At 46.3% G+C, this 16041-nt stretch overlaps 1 protein-coding gene across 2 annotated transcripts in view; it reads left to right on the top strand.

Moving 5' to 3' along the window:
* The first annotated feature begins 13860 nt into the window (after window positions 1–13860).
* The window catches only part of PDCD4 (programmed cell death 4), an 18418-nt gene continuing 16237 nt past the window's right edge, over window positions 13861–16041 (top strand). Inside the window, exon 1 of one of the 2 annotated variants that reach the window (XM_031062463.1) lies at window positions 13861–13996. The gene's annotated coding sequence lies outside the window, so the exon portion shown is untranslated. The remainder of the gene's footprint in view (window positions 13997–16041) is intronic. The other variant, XM_031062478.1, reaches the window with a different exon arrangement.

Raw genomic sequence — 16041 nt, 5'->3', positions numbered from 1 at the left:
TAAGCCCCATCAGCACCCACGTCCATGTCTTAGCGCTTGGTGAAATGACAAATGTTTGTGTTGTCAAGCACTGACTGTACACTGCCAGTGTTGTGTGAATTCTGGGGGAGCCACAGTCTGTCCCAGGGACCTCAGAGCCTGAAGCCAGCACAGCAAGAGCAGTTCAAATGCACGTGCTGACAGCCAGCCTGCTCTGCTTTCAGCATTTTCCATGGTGTGGTCAGGGTGTTCTCCAGGGACCGTTGTGTTTGAAACTCTTCTTTTTGATAATTCTAAAGGGTGCCAACTTTGAGTCTTACAGACTTGAAACTCTCATGAGAGGTTTTTTAAAGTGCCACATGTTTGGACCATGTCTCTTTTAGACATTTTATTCAAGATCCTTGCTTTTGGGGTCTTTTTGTTTTCTTTAAAGCTTGCTTCTCCTCAGCTTGGCAATGTTGAATTTTCCTGGTTTTTATGGAAAGATGCCAGATTCTAATATTGTTTTTGTATTTTATTTCCCTGAATTTTTTAAGGTGAATACAACAACTGATGGCTCACGGAGCACTGCACTGAGAACACAGGATGCACCAGCAGCTCTGGCATTATTATGACCTATTGTTTCTGCACAGTTGTTGCTTAGTATTTTGCAAAGTCCCTTTGAAATGCACTGTACAAGTTTCTGGTTCACTTCAATAGGGCTTTGTGTACTAAAGTGAATACGCATGCAAACCATTGCCAGGATTGATCCCAGAGTTTATAAAATGCCCTGTGCAATCTGGGCAGATGGGGATTTGCAGGCATTTCCATTCTTTGCCTGACTCTAATATTCATCACTGTATGTTCTGTAAAAATTGCTGGTACTGGATGTCCTCTTTAGATGTTGTGCAGAGGAAACAGTTTCCCAGAAGGTTCTAGCTTTCCCTAAGAGTGACAGGGATGTTGCACAATATTGCAAAGTGGCTAAATTGCCAAAACTGCTTCCACCAAAGTATTTGTTCCAATATGTCTTGTGCCAGCAGCTGTGCTCATTCTCTGAAGTACCCTGTAGCCAGGCAGTGTCTCTCAGTGGTGCCTGGTGTTGTTGCCTGAAGCCCTGTTCCATTCCATGGCCTGTGCTTTCCACTCATTTTTACCAGAAGTAGGTTCAGATTTCATAGTTGGAATTCCTGCTTCTTGCAAGTTGAGGGATTCTTTGCATCCCAGATTCAGACAGAGTCTACCAAACAACAAGGGGAAATGAAAAACATTACAGCCTAAATCCTCCTTTGTCCAGGCTTGAAGTATGTTAAGACTCGTGTCCATCTGTCATTTAAAACAGCTAGTTTAGTTTTAGTCTTGGGGGTTTTTTGTTGTTGTTTTGGTGAGGGCTTTTTTTGGTTTTTGGTGGTTTCTTTTTTTTTGGGATTTTTTGTGGGTTTTTTTGTTTTTTTTTTTTTGTTTGAGGGGTTTGGGTTTTTCCCCTATGGAGAAGAAAAAAACCCACCAATATTGCAAACCAGGTATTTTTCCTTCAAAGGTTGGGTTTTCCTTTGATTGTTTGTTTTTCACATTGCAGTGAAACTTGAGCGCAGGGCTATTAGGACAAGAGCTTGTATTGCAGGCTGTAAGATGATGAAAATGGCAGTAAAGATTGTGCAATTGTCTTCTAAAGTGCAGCTCTCTAGCTGGTCATGTATCATCTGAATATGAAGTTCCCTTCATGCCCTTCAGCACAAACTGAACACAAGGGAAGGAAATCAAGCATCAAATCCTAGAAGCTAACCCTGCTATCAAACTGGGGCTCTCACCAGCCTAATGGGAGCTTGTTAGACCATGTGGTTAAGCTTAATTGGATGTGAGACATAGCTGACTGTATATCAAAGTCATATGCCTCCAGCAGCTTTATCCCCAGGTAACCTCAAATGAGAAAAGTATCACTGTTATTATTCTTTATTTGTAGTGCAGCAGAAGCTACAGGTCCACTGCCTTTATTATAGGCAAGGCACAAATCCACAACAAAGACTTTCCCAGGCCAAAGAGCTTTAAATCACACTTTCTGAAAACAGACAACAGGTGGATACAGGCAGGCAGGGAAAGCAGCAGGTAACCATGAGATTTTGACTGGCAGCAGAAGAATAATTAAAATGAGTGTTTACCCAGGGGCTTAGTTTTGGATTTATGGGAGATGATTCAAACTACTTTCCCCCTCCTCTGGTTCTGAACCAGGTTCACTCCCATTTTTCACAGCTTGCAATTAACCTCCTTTTTTTCCCTAGACAGTTGCATTAGGAATACAAAATCCCTCCTTGATACAGTGGGTCTTGATATCCTTTGGTCCCCAGCCATTGAAGTTTCAGTCTCCAGAGGTGGAGTCTTGACCGAGGCTCAGCAGGCAATGTCCTGGCTCCAGACACCTTGTTTGGGTCACAGCTACAGGCCCTTGCTTGCCGCTGAGGAAGGAGGTGGCTCTAGATGGCATCTCTACCCTGTGCAGTTTCCTCTTCTGGAGGGAGATGACTCAGGTGAGCAGTGCAGGTGCAGAGCCCAGCCCCACAGCCCTGATCAGAGCCAGACATTTGTAGGGCTGGTTTGGACACCCCATCCCTTTGGGCTCTGTCAAAACAGCAATCTGCAAAATCCTGGGAACAGCCAAATGGGCACTTCCCCTTTCGAGAAGGTCCTTTCTCCCCAAAATTTCAACAGTTGAAAGAAATCCCAAGTCTCAATTAGCTCCCAGTGATGTCCATGATCAGTTTGCAGCCTGATGCACTTTGAGAACTCAGAGCTAATCTCCTTCCCTCTCCAACAGGCCATCATGCAATGCTGACAGGCACTCCTCCACTTGTCTCTACTACCTATTCTGCTGAGAAAGAATTCTACTATAGGCAGCCCCTTACCTTCCTCAGCTTGTGTAAAAATGTGTTGTTTCTTTTGGTTTATTATATTAAACTCTTGACTTTTTTTAGTTGGCATAATTTGTCATCACTATAATCCACGCTCTTTATTTTTATAAATATATATATATATGTATATAGCACAAAGCAGGCTCAGGTCTAGCCAAACAAATATTGATATTTAAAAAGGAGCTTCCTTAATATATCAAAACCATTTCCATACATCTCAACCAAAGATTGCACTTTTATAATAGGGACTATGTTTTTCATCTCTGTGAAATCTGCATTGATCTCAAATAGTCTTTAATGTCAATCTGCAACCTACTTCCTTTGAAGAAAAAAATGAAAGAATTAAACATTTGCCCCATTAGATCAGACAAAGTTTCACACTGGCTTTAACACTAAATTAGTGTTAGGCTGGTTATATTCAGGGTTTTTTTTCTTTTCTGTAAGGATTAAGGCTGTGATTTGTTGAATTATACTTGAACTGGACCAGATGTACTATTTATTGAGCTTATATAATCTTGTTAATTTAAGTTTTGGTTTGTAAACAGTTGAAATTTGTTAGTACTTGTTTAATTATGTAGGACCTGTCACCAATATTAACTGATCTGTGTAACTGATTGCAAAGTGTTTCAATTTGTGTTTCTTAAGAAGAAAGATTTTAATAAAGAGAATTATAAAGCATATACATTGGTGGGCAACTGTCCCAGAAACAACATGCTTCTAGCTTCCCAGGGGATCTATTAAAAATCAAAATTAGTAAAAGATAGTTTAAGGAGTAAGAGTGAAGCAGGGGTGTAAAAGGTTTGCTTTTAAATGTAATTTTTACAGGTTGTGGTTCATGGTTCTTGCCAGGGAGCTCCCACTGTACAGATTGTGAGTGATTGCCATCAGCTGGTGCTGAAGTTGAAGTGAGCACATCTCTGCAGTTCACTCTGTAATTATCATTAATTGTTATTACCCACTCCTGTCCCTCTAGATATGTCCTTACTTCCCTTTTTATTTCCAAATGAACCGGGCAACTTGTCAGTTCCCACTGGCTTTTTGCAGTCTCCATCCAGGTTGTCTTCTCAGCCTTCTGAAAGCATCACATAAAATATTGCCCAGCCAGGAACTTTCTCCATGCCATCTCAACCTACATCCCTTAAGTTTACCCAATTCTTTTGTTTCCCTTGTGCTCTCCCTTTGCCTTTCCTGATTTTTCTTCTTTTCAGCAATGTCCTCCCCAGTGCCACCCCAGCTATATGAGGACCTTTCCCACTCTGGCCTTTTCCTGACTCACCACCACTGCCACCAACAAGAGCTCCTGGGAGGAAATACTCAGCCTCAGCCAGGGTGACCTAAAGACATTCTGGTACTAAATATTTAAAGAATGCAAAGAGGACAAAAGCTGAGGGGAGACTTTATCACCAGATCTGATGAATTCATTCAGTGGAAAACACAGGGAGGAAAACTGTGACACCAATGTCTGGTCCATGTGCAAGGCATGGCATGGGGCACTGTCAAAGCATGAGCTACACCTCCCATCCCCTTCTCTGGGAGGGAAATGGGTCCTGTCTGCCCCACTGAATGGCTGGGAAAATGGGCAGAAAGGCTGGCAGTCAGTTTTCTGACTCTGCAGCTTGTTAAATCAGTCTTAAGAAACTCTTTTGCAGGTGAGGCACACATGTCATATATTTTAAGCACAAATGGTTTCAGTTCTTCTGTCCTGGATATACTGAAACCTTTGTTCGTGTGATACCATCTCATTGAAGCTGTGAATCTCTCACTCTAGAAATCAGGCAAATGAAATCATATATTCATACCAAAGGAAAAAAAAAATCCAAACTCTGGTGTTCAAACACAATGTTTCAAGTCCAGGTTTTGTCATAATATTCTTGGTGGAAAAAGGAACTCGGGTCTGGAAAACTTCACAGGTGAACAAAACATCAGCTTGGCCTTTTGACACAAGGCTGTGGCTGACCTCACTTGGGCAGCCAGGCTGTGAAACAGGAGGGCTGTCCAGCCTGCCCCATAGTGCAGGTCAAGGCTGTCCCAAAACAGGAGCCCTGTGTGGGAAGCTGACCAGGAGGGAGGGCAGGGGCATGCAGGGAGCTGGGGATGGTGCTGCCTGCTTTGGGCCAGGCTGACGTGGGGCTTGCCTGGGGGATGCTGCCCTGGCACATCAGCTGGGCTGGCAGGCCCTGTGTGGAGCAGCCTCCCCTTCCTGCTTTCTCAGTGCCCTGGGACTGTGCTGTGTTTGTGCAGGTGGCAGCAAGGGCAGCCCAGAGAACAGGTTTGCCTTGGTTACGTTCCCACGTCCAACTCCATCGGCCTCCACGGATCTGTGTCAATAGGTCGAGCTCTCCTCACGTGCTTCACTCACTGATGCAATGCTGCAACATGAGGCCATAGGAGCATGTGGTATGTATTTGTGGAGGGCAAGTTCCCCTGGCTGGGGGCAAGAGGGGGGCTCAACAAGAGACAGGGATTCTCCCTAAAACATCTTGGTGGAACTAGGTAATGCAGCAGTGGAACACAAAATACCGACGAAGATCAGCATTCAATGCCCTGAAGTTGTGCCAGGGGAAGTTTAGGTTGGATATTAGGAAAAGGTTCTTCATGCAGAGGGTGGTTGGGATCTGGAACAGGCTCCCCAGGGAATTGGTTTCAGCTCCAAGCCTGACAAAGTTCAAGAAGCATTTAGACAAACAGCACATGGTGTGAATTTTTGGACTGTCCAGGAGCTGGACACGATGATCCTTGGGGATCCTTTCCAACTCAGAATGCTCTGTGATTCTGTGATTGTCATTGCAGGGCCTGAGCTGGTCTTACTGACCTGGTGGTCAGCAATCCTTCCCAGCTCTCCTGCCATTCCCCACTTCCCCTTTCCTTGGGGATTATGGTGCATTACAGCACTGCTAATCTGGCCCCTATCATTTTGGAATAGGCTTGTACTAACCTGACCTACTCATGGCACCATGGGAACTTCACTCCCCAGATGCAGAAGTGAAAGAAGCAGAAGTAATTTCCAATTTTTTCCTTCCTACCTGTCCCCTTTTGCTGCCAACATCAGGAGGGCCCCGTGGTTGGTGCCACGGGGGTGTAGGAGCAGGCAGTGGAGCAGTGGGGCCACAAGGATCCATCTCCCACACTGTGAAGATGATTTTCTTAGGGCTGATCTGCACACAATTGCATCAGCCTTCTGCAGGGTGAGATTTCTAATCAGATACCCGAAGCCAGCAGCTCTCTCAGTTCACATCAGGCCTGTTCTGGTTAAAGGGCTGCCTGTCAGGAGCAACACTCAGCTTACCTGAACTAGCTTCCTTTAAACTGAAATAGGAGCATACATCAATTTTTAATTAACTGGATCATCTGAATGAGTGGGCACGTCCAAAAGCTTTTTGTGAACTAGAAAGCTGTGTAGGGCATGCTGAATTCAGCCTATTAAATGTTTAAATAATTGTCAGGCAGAGTCTTGGACACTATTCCTCAAGGTAACACAGTAAAGTATCAGCAGCACAGCCCTGGGTCAGGAGGCAGCTTTCTCAGCCTGATTTCTTCCCTGTGCCTTAGAAACAAAGGCTCTTGTTTAAAAGCTGTCCTCCCCTTGTTCCTGAGCCTTGTTTGAGGACACGCATATTAGTTCCACCTTCCTTAAACACTGCCTTGGTGTCTTTAGAGAACACAGGAAGCCTGTTTTGTTTGTGGGTTTCTTCTCTGGCTGAGCTGCTTTTGCATTGCAGCTGGTTTATCTTTGGCAGATAGCAACGTGTTCTTGGCAGCACATTTTCACCTTGAGCTCATGGCGTGTAGCCACACTGTGTTTTGCACACCTGTGGTGGAGAACTAGGAAAATAGTGCTGAGATGTAAAAACCAGTTTCACAGCAGAACTGTTAGTGCATTGTAGAGGTTCTGGCTCCCAAGGCGTGGGCACATTGGAGGGTGGGTGTGCATGTGTGTGCATGAGCAAGGCTTGTGCTGCCTTGCATGGACTTTAGCACTGAGCAGCTGGCAATGGGACGTACTTCTCCATTGCAATCACAAGAAAGTTGTTTTGGTGTGCCCAAGCTGAGTTCTGACCTGCTTATCTACCCTGTTCACTGTCACCGCCCACAGCACTGTCTGTAGGTGGAAGCTGTGATGGCAAGCTTGCCAAGACATGGCCCCACCAAGACATTCACAGGGACTGGTGTCAGTGTGCCCTTGGACAATCCACAGGGTCTCTGGAAAGGAGGGAGTCCTCAAACAGGTGTGCTCAATAGCAGAGTGAGAAGAAAGAACACTGAGACCAGCAGCAAGAGCAGCCTAGGTGTGTCCAGATGCTAATGGGGATCAGCACCACTGCAGCTGAGCTATTCTAGTGCCTGATTACAATTGGGAAAGATTAACTCAGGCAGACAGGATGGATATGATAGAATTAGTCTTCCAAGATATCAGCAGGCTGATGTCCCTGTGATTGCATGTTCACAAGCTGAGTTACATGCTCCTCTGCTTTTCTCCTCCTGCAGAGGCAGGTGCTGATTCACAAGCTGCTGCTGTAGTTCAGCCACCAGCACATCTCTCCCCAAACCCCTTCTGTGGGGTCTGATCTTAAAACAAGCAGTGAGAGTCTGGTTGAGCACTACTTGAGCACTAAGGTAAGTTAAATACTTGTTTAAAACAGCAGCAGATATGAGCAGTGTGAGGGAGCACTGGGCCCTGCCAGCCTGGTGAAAGGAGGAAAAAAACTGGAAGAAACCCCTCAGAAATATTGTTTGGATATGTTCCTTCCAGGAGCTGCTCCATCTCTCTGCACTTGGGGCATGTTCACACCATAGCAAGGAATGGCATGAGCTCACTTTCATTAATCACTTCTTGTCAGCCAGGCAAAGTGGGAAGTAAATTCTGTTTGCTGAAAGCAGAGTGTAGGTGGTCTGAGTGAGTGGATGTTGGCTCAGCAGGAGCAGGGGCTTGGGGTGGGTCAGCTGGTACCCAACTAGAGCTCTGTGGTGTCTTGACTGCCTGTGAATGAGCCTGAAGATGCAGACAGGATAAAGCAGAATGATGCTTATGAAGGTTTTGAAGCTCACATTTGCTCTTATTTGGTCCTGGAGGCTTTCAGCAAACACCACCCATGAAACAAAGAATCACTTTCCTGAAATGGAAGGGACCAAGTCATATGTTCAGCCTCTTTCAATACAGTTCTGTGATCTTGTGGAGCCTTTGAATTCTTCTTTACCTACAAAAGGTTTACTACAGAGCAAAATGAGTTCCCAGAGCAGAAAGATGCTCTTTTTCCAAGGGGATATGGGTTGTTGAGGCTTCAGGTAATGCTTCAAACTGAGTTGTCATACATTTCTAAAATAATCTTTTCCCACCACTTTCCTCATGTCAGCATTTCTAGAGCTCCAGTGCATTGTGGTTGCTGTTGTTATGTAAGGATTTATGAATGGCTGCAAAGTTCAAAGGCATATTGGCAACCCCAAGTCCCAAAAAACCAGGAGTCAGCCCAAGCCCTGCCCCGCTTCCCAAGACAAAGTTGTTTGCTGACTATTTCTTTTCTTAATTTTTTTTTTAATTACCCCACAAACTTTAGGATCTCTTAATTCACCTCCCAGGGTTTTTTTTAAGCTTTTAGGTTGCACTAGTTTCATGGTTTCAAATCTTTCATCCACAAAACCTTGAGGGCTAGGGGCATACTTTGTTTATAAATGAAAGCTAAAATTCCCTTGTTTCAAGGAGCTGGGATTTTAGGATATAATCCCCAAAGCATATAAATGGTGATAAAATCACAGGAGTTTCCAGCAGTGCACTGACTTCTCTGTTTGGAAGAGGAGGTATTGGATTGCAGTGAGCTGCAGGCATCACTAGCTACTGTTATTTAGTGAGTCAAATAAAAATAATATTGTGGTTAAACATGAGCTCTGCAGGCCTAACTAAAGAAGATAACCTCATCTATCTGCAGTGCTTCACAAAAGCGCTGCCTTTGTAATCCTCTGGATTAATGTTCACACTTAAGCACTCTGCCCCAGAAGCCTCTGCATCCCTGGCAGAGTGCATTTAAAAGGATAAAGGCTCTCTGGGATGCAGAGGAGGCTGGAGCCAGCCAGGCATCTCCTGGGACACGTGGTTATGGCTGCTTCCAAACCAGGAGCATTTCAACCCAAGTAATCCTCCTTTCTTCCTTCTCATTGCTCTTGACTGTTGCTTTAATTTCAGCGTTGTGCTGCCTTTCACGTAGCCCCCTCAGCCTGAATCAGATCCCTATTGTCTGTGTTGTCAACACAGCTGTTTAAATCCCTTCCCCCAAATTCCCCTGCCTTCCAGAAAGCTCCTGCCTGCAAGGCCCAGGCGCTGTTCTGAGTTTGCAGCTTTCTGTCAGGTCCTGGGCTGAGCTAAGATTCCTGTTTGGACCAGCATGAGGTAAAAATGGAAACAAACTCAGGAAAACGCTGCTCTTGAGCAGAGCCTGATGCTCCCTGGCTGCCTGCTGGAGGCTGCTGCAGCCTGAGACTGGCGCTGCAGAATGAAGCAAATGATTAGCATTATTAAAAATGCTTTGCAATTATGCAGCACCTTTTCATCTAAAGATTTCAAAGCTTCGTAGCACTCACACAAAGTTACTTATTATCCCTGGCGTTTAGCAGAGTCAGGAAACGCAGGAGAGCAGCTAAGTGACTTGCCTTAGGTCATGCAGTAAGTCGGCGTCAGAGGTGGGAACCCAGCCCTGAAGTGCTGACTCTGTGGCTCATGCCCCAGCGAGAAGACACACCCCACCTTCTCCTGCAGAGAGAGTGCCAGGCCAGCTCCTTGGGGTGGGCAGAGATGGGGGAAGCACTCAGCCCAGCTGGAGCTTCAGCACAGCCTGGGCAGTGCCCTGGAAACACCTGGCTGGGAGCAGCACCCGCCGTTCCCAAGCTCTGCTCCATTCCCCAGGAGCCCTGTGGCTGAGGGGCTGTCCTGGGAACTCTTGTGCCTGGGGCTGCAGTCCAGCCTGCCTTGGCATGGTGTGGGGTGGGTGAGTGCAGCCTGGAGGGCCTGGAGGGCAAGGTGTGATGCCCCTGGACTGAGCATGGCCACTGCAGCCCCATCTCCAGCCCAATCCCTCCAGCCCGCTGGCCATACTCACATGGGAAGGTCTGAAGGACCTTCCTCAGCAGGGAACAATTCAACCTGGGGGACACCACTGAAGACCAGAGGTGGTTTTCCCTGGATCAGCACTGCCAGGGTGCTGTTCTCCCACTAGCTCTGGCTACAGTGAAGGTGCAGCAGCACTGGCTCCCTCCAGACCAGGTGGTCCAGCCTGCCAAGGAGCCTGGATGCACATTCAGAACATCAGGAGGTGTTACACTCTTTGGCCAGCTCAGCGGGCTGGGCTGTGGGAGGCACGGGGTGCCAAACCTTTATGCCCTGCAGCAGCAGAGCTGAAAATGTCAAGTTCTTGCATGCTGACACTTTTCTGGCTTCAGGCCAGTGGTAGGACTTAGGGACAGTGTCCTGTTTTCTGGGAGGAAGTCAGAAGGAGGGAGAGGAGAGGTGGAGAAAAAAGCAGATGTGAAATGGGGTGAAGGAAAGCGTGTAGACATTTAGACCTCAGTGGTCAGGAAAACACTTTGGCTGAGTCTCTTGGCCCCAGTGAGGCAAAACACCTTGTTAGTGTTTACCACAAAAGGTGACTGGCACAGTTATATTTATAAAGTTAAAAAAAGAAAATTCTAAAAGACCAACTACTACTGTTCCACCACTGAGCTACTTATTTTTACCCTAGAACTATAATGAAAATCCACTCTGGTCAATTTTTTTCTTGGAGACTTGAGAGGCTGCAGGTTTTTTAGTCATAAACAGTACCCTGTTCAAAATATTATATCCCATTTATGAAGGCAGGCGTGACTGATACAGCTTCAGAGTTCCAAGGAGCATATTTAAATAAGTAACAGGAACTAATCCATATAGTCAGCTTTCCTTAGGAGCCTGGGGATTTACATGTCTAAATTTCACTGCAACGAGACTCCAGGATAGGGGATAAAACTCTAGTTAACTGGAGATAAAACCCAGGCAAAGGGAAAAGCCTGGAGACAGATGCTGCAGTTGAATGAATTTATACCTCAGAAATGCTACTTAGAATGAACAGTCATTGCAAGGATTCATTTTAAAAAGCAAAAGAACTTATTTGGTATAAAAGCTATGTCTCAAAAGGGAGTCAGAATTTTGTCTTTTAAAGGACATTAATAAAAAACGGGAAGAAGTTTTTTCTCATTGTATATGGCTGAAGAAAACAGGAGGAAGAAGAAATTATAGGGGATAGAGGTTAATATGCATTGGGTATGTGCAGAACCTGAACTCACACTTCGCTTTAACTTTTGCTGAGGATGTTAATCATGTGGCTGCAGATGTGAGGTATAATAGGATGGGAGTATGGAAATGTTTGGGGCCAGGATAGAAGCAAATCTCAGAGCTGCTTCCTGTGCTGAAGGCAGAGGAACGGGCTAATCCACATGCCAGAGCTCTGGAAGAACTGGCCTGATGTCTTTAACAGGTCCCTCAGCCAGGGACAGGAGCACAGCAAACCTGTACAGAGAAGTGAACTGATTTGGGCAAGAAGAGGCATGAAGGTTTCAGCTAATAGCATAAGGACAGATTCAGAAAAAAATAGTGAAGGAAAGGCTACCAAAAGAGAGGGAGGTAAATGGCATGAGATGAAATGGGTTTATCAAACCCATTTATCTTTCTTGGGTAAGGCAAGCTGCAAGCCATCTGCTTAGTGAAGGAAATGGGGTGGATCTCACCTCTCTGGACCTACATTGCACATTTCACATGGTGCCACGTGGAAAGTTCTTAAGCAAAGGGAGAGGTGATTTTGCACAAGGTATAACCCCCTTAAAGACCTGGTGTAAGAGCAGCAGAGCTGTCAGGCTGGAGGGCAGTTACCAGGGGAGTGTTAAGCATCACTCTGCAGAACTGGCAAAGTGCTTTTTTAAATGACCTTGGCACTAATGTTACTCGAGAACTGGTGAATTTGCTGATGACAGAAAATATGAAGCAACCTCAGGAGAAAGGAGGCTTGAAATATTACACAGAGAAAGGCAGATGGCAGAAAGTGGTAGTCATAGGCACAAATGACCAAAGCCTTTCCTACAAGCTCCCTGGCAGCTCACGCTTTGATCACCAAGTAACTGACTTGTCAACAGTGCAAATAGGAAGTGAGAAATGCAATCCTGGAAGGCAGCTGGAGAGATGCAGCCCAGGCCGCACTGAAGGTTGGGGTGAGCTTGAGGAGAGGCTATCTCACTCCATTTTGCAAAGCAAATACTGTGAGCATGAGGCTTTCTCCACATAAACACTCCCAGGAAGGGAAGAGCGAAGAGCTGATGGTGCTAAGGGCCAGTGCTGGTACAGAATAAATGATCAAAAGGAGGCATCAGACATTTTGATCAGAAGATTGTTACCAACCATTTGACAATGTGGTTCTGGAATGGCCTCCCCACTGCAGCTGTGCATGCAAAATATTGAATTGCTTTGAGGATGTAACTTGGCAAGGTCATGACAAGGATTATATCACAGGGTGCCTTTGATAGGAGACCTGATAGCACAGAAGTTCCTGCCAGTTCTAAGCACAAAGGTAAATGTTCTGTAAGCCTCTGTCCATATAAATATAGAGCATGTGATTATATACACAAAAAAAGTAGGCACATGATTTATTAATCACAGGACCTCAGCTTGTCAAATAATAATTACAAGGCAATAACACACCTTGTTTTAATAAATGGCTCACTAAGATTTTCTCCCACAGTAAACCAGTAAAAAGGGTCAATTATTCTGAGGTGGAGGTGGCATTTTGTGTTTTTGGTTGTTAGCTTTTAAATGAGATCACTGTCTGGAACTCTTAAATCAAGTACTCCCATTTTTCTGCACATTTCACAAGTTCAGCCCTTTCCAGTAAAGCGTCTTTTCAGATACGTGATTGCCCTTTGTTAAGGCAAGAATGAACAGATGACAGCGGCAGCACGGAGGAGACATGCCTGGAACAGTTGGACGGAGCAAACCGCTGCTGCCGCTGCCAGGAGGGTGCACTCAGAGCCCTGAGCTGGGCAGGCTTCTTGTGCAACGTGAGGGGCAAGTCCTGGGAAGCCACGAGAGAGACAGGAAGGCAGTGGTTCGGGAAAGTGTTTATGCAAAGCCATGGCAATGGGTGACCCTTCGGTCTCCGTGCTCGGGCAAACGCAACGCGATCCCTTCTCCGAGGGCGCCCAGCCCCGACAGGCGCTGCGCACCCGGGCCTGCAGCACTGCTCCGCTCCCAGCTCCCGCATGGAGCTGCACGAGGATGTTCAAAAGCAGCTCTAATTACTGAGCATTAAAAAAAAGTGAAGGCGTGTTTCAGTACCCTTTCAACCTGGAGCTGGCGCTGCCTGATGAAGAAGAATGGGTGTGCTGTGTTTGCAGTTCATTTCATGAAGGCACCTTAGCCGAAGATGCAAAAATAAAAGTAGTCTGAAGGGAAAGAAAGCAGAAGGCCAAGAGACAGGCAACTGAACAGAGCAGATTGATTTAACAGCTATGATACATTTTTGCTGTCTGCATTATGTGTGGAAATTCTTATTCCAAGTGACACAGTAACAGACTCGACTGTAATCAAACAGCACTGCTGAGGTGTCAGGAGCACAGATGCTGCCTATCGAAAATATTTCAAACAGAAAGTAAAACTTTGAAAAATCCGCAGTGGGGAGCGCAAGGGAAATGCTCGGTGGCGTTTCTAACCCAAGGCAACTTCTCTCTGCTTTTCACTGCTCTCTCTGGTGCGGGAGGTCGGAAGCCCTGCGTGAGTCAACCCAGCGACAGCTCAGGCAGAGCTCGGTGAGAAGCGAAGGCCGAGCAGCCGGGGCAGGGCAGCTCAGACACGCGGTGTCCATTGTGCACCGGGCACGGCACGGGGGAAGGGCTGCTCCACGCCTTTGGGGCAGCTCCAGCCAATGGATTCCTCTCCGGGCTGTTACGGGAGGGCTTGGCCTGCATGTGAGAAAGGGAGGGGAGAGTTTGAAAACAACCCAGCAGGCTCTAAAGGAAGGAAGACTGCTGGAAAGTGACCTGCTCGCCTCCGTGCGAGCGTTTTGCTCCAGGTGACCGGCGGCTGTAGGGTGGAAGCGCAGCAGGGGCCGGGCGGCCGAGGCGCGGCGCAGGTAACCCGGGATGCGGAGCGGGGGCCGGCCGGACACCCCTCACCGCTGCAAACCCACCCGAAACGCTCTAAAGAATTTAGGAGGTTTTTTGGTTTTTTAGTTTTGTTTTTTTTTTTTTTCTATGTGAGGAGGAATTTTGCTGTTTTGTTTTTGTGGGGATTTTGGTGGTGTGTTTGCTATTAATATGTCTAGGGAAGGGAGGGAGGAAGGGCAGGAGGGAGCGAGCAGGTCTCTACAGCTCAGAGGTTAGCATGTGGTCAGCTGTTTTCTACTTATTGCAGGCAGCTTTGAGGTTAGAAAGGGAAAAAGAGGTGATGTCTTTTAGTAAGTAGGCTGGTTGATAGAGTAGAAAAATGCAAAATATTTTTCATGCACATCAGCTATTTTTCAAGTCATAGTGCTTTAGAAATCAGAAAATACGTGCAGACGAGATTTTCAGTGATTGATAACCCAGCTGCTAATAGAGATATTCAGAAGAAGAAAGAAAAACCACACAATTTTCTGGTCTGGAGGTATGCTGGATGGTTTGGTGGTTTTCATCTTCTTTTGATTACTGACCCAGCTTTTAGGCCTCTTGGAAGTGATCCAGTCCTAAACTTTAGCAGAAAATCCTTTAGCAATTTTCCATGGTGCTTTAAAAGGCGTAATTGGCATGATGCCATATTTTGTGACATCTTCCCTTGTGCAGGTTCTGGTTACTGTTTCAGTCTCTCTGTCACCTCTTTCTTCTTTCCTGAAAAATCTCTTTAAAGCCCCACTCTGCCTTGCAGGGAAAGCTGAATTCCATCAACAATGTTAATAAGTAGAATTTATTTTCCAAATCTCGGTGACGACACTGTGGTGGTTTGCTTGGTATGCACGAGTCAGCAAAGGTGCAGAGAACAAACTAGGAACTATTTTTTGATTGATGGGGAAACAACATCTTTTAAAGCTGCCTCTGGGTCGCGTGTGAAAAAAATCTTGTGTGAGCATGTTGGACTGTTCTGACTTGAAAAAGTCTGCAATTTAGTGTCTTCATGAGCAAGAAAGGTTTTCTTTCTGTCATTTAGCTGATGGGGAAAGTATCATGAAAACATGGCAATCGTGTTGCACATTCTTTTAACAGATTGCTGTTTTAGATCTTAAACCTATTTTGGATGATTCATGCAGAGCCAGGCCACTAAATTAATTCAGAGGCTCTTACACAAGGGAACTTTGGCTCTTATTTCAGTCAGAAGTGTACCAATCTGGAGTGGAATTATATGGGAAAAATATTTAATAATCCTACAAAAGTCAAGTCATAATCTGGTTAACTGAGGAGGTTTCTCTTGCTGGCAGCTGGAAAATCCTGCAATGCACATGTACCAAAGCAGAAGGGATCTGTATTTGCTTCCCTCATTGCTTGGGCTCTCTGGAGTGACAAATTAGGGAGAGAAGACAAAGGGTGAGCAGAGTTTTGAGGAGAGGCCCGAATGGAGGCAAAGCACATGACAATTAGAGACTGTCACCTCTAATTAGGTGTGTGCCCTCAGGCAGTTCGTATAGAGTAAACAGGGTAAATGTAAACTGAAACAAGGTGGGAAGTTTGGAAGGCTGTGGACGGACATGCACGGTTTGGCTGTCAATCCTAAAGCTAATCCTTAAACCTGTGTTGAGCGTTTCAGCAGGGCAGAAGGCGGCTGCGAGCAGCGGCGATCCCGCCGGACAGCGGCCGCCCTGCCCCAGCCCCGTCCCCCCGCTGAGGGAAGGGCTTGTGAGGGAGGCGGCCAAAGGCCTCAGCTCCCCTTCTTAGCAGAGAGACGCACACAGATAAGAGGTAATAGGTTGTTTTTTCTGATGGTTTTCTTCAGAAAAGGCAGAAAAACTGACTTTTAATTAAAGACGTAGGACAGCACGTGGAGGAGGAACCAGGCACAGCTGCCGCGTTTCCGCGGCCGCCCCGGGGCTAGCACCCAGCACCCCCAGGCGCGATGTGAGGAGCCGTTCTCGCACATCCTGGGGGCTGCCGCTCCACACCTGCCCCCTCGGCGGAAGGGCCCAGGTGATGCTGTCCCGGTGCCGTGTCC

This window comes from Geospiza fortis, unplaced genomic scaffold (assembly GCF_000277835.1).
Source record: "Geospiza fortis unplaced genomic scaffold, GeoFor_1.0 scaffold130, whole genome shotgun sequence".
NCBI classification, from domain to species: Eukaryota; Metazoa; Chordata; class Aves; order Passeriformes; family Thraupidae; genus Geospiza; species Geospiza fortis.
The sequence above is the reverse complement of the archived record's forward strand: the minus strand, read 5'-3'. Positions and strand labels throughout refer to the sequence as shown.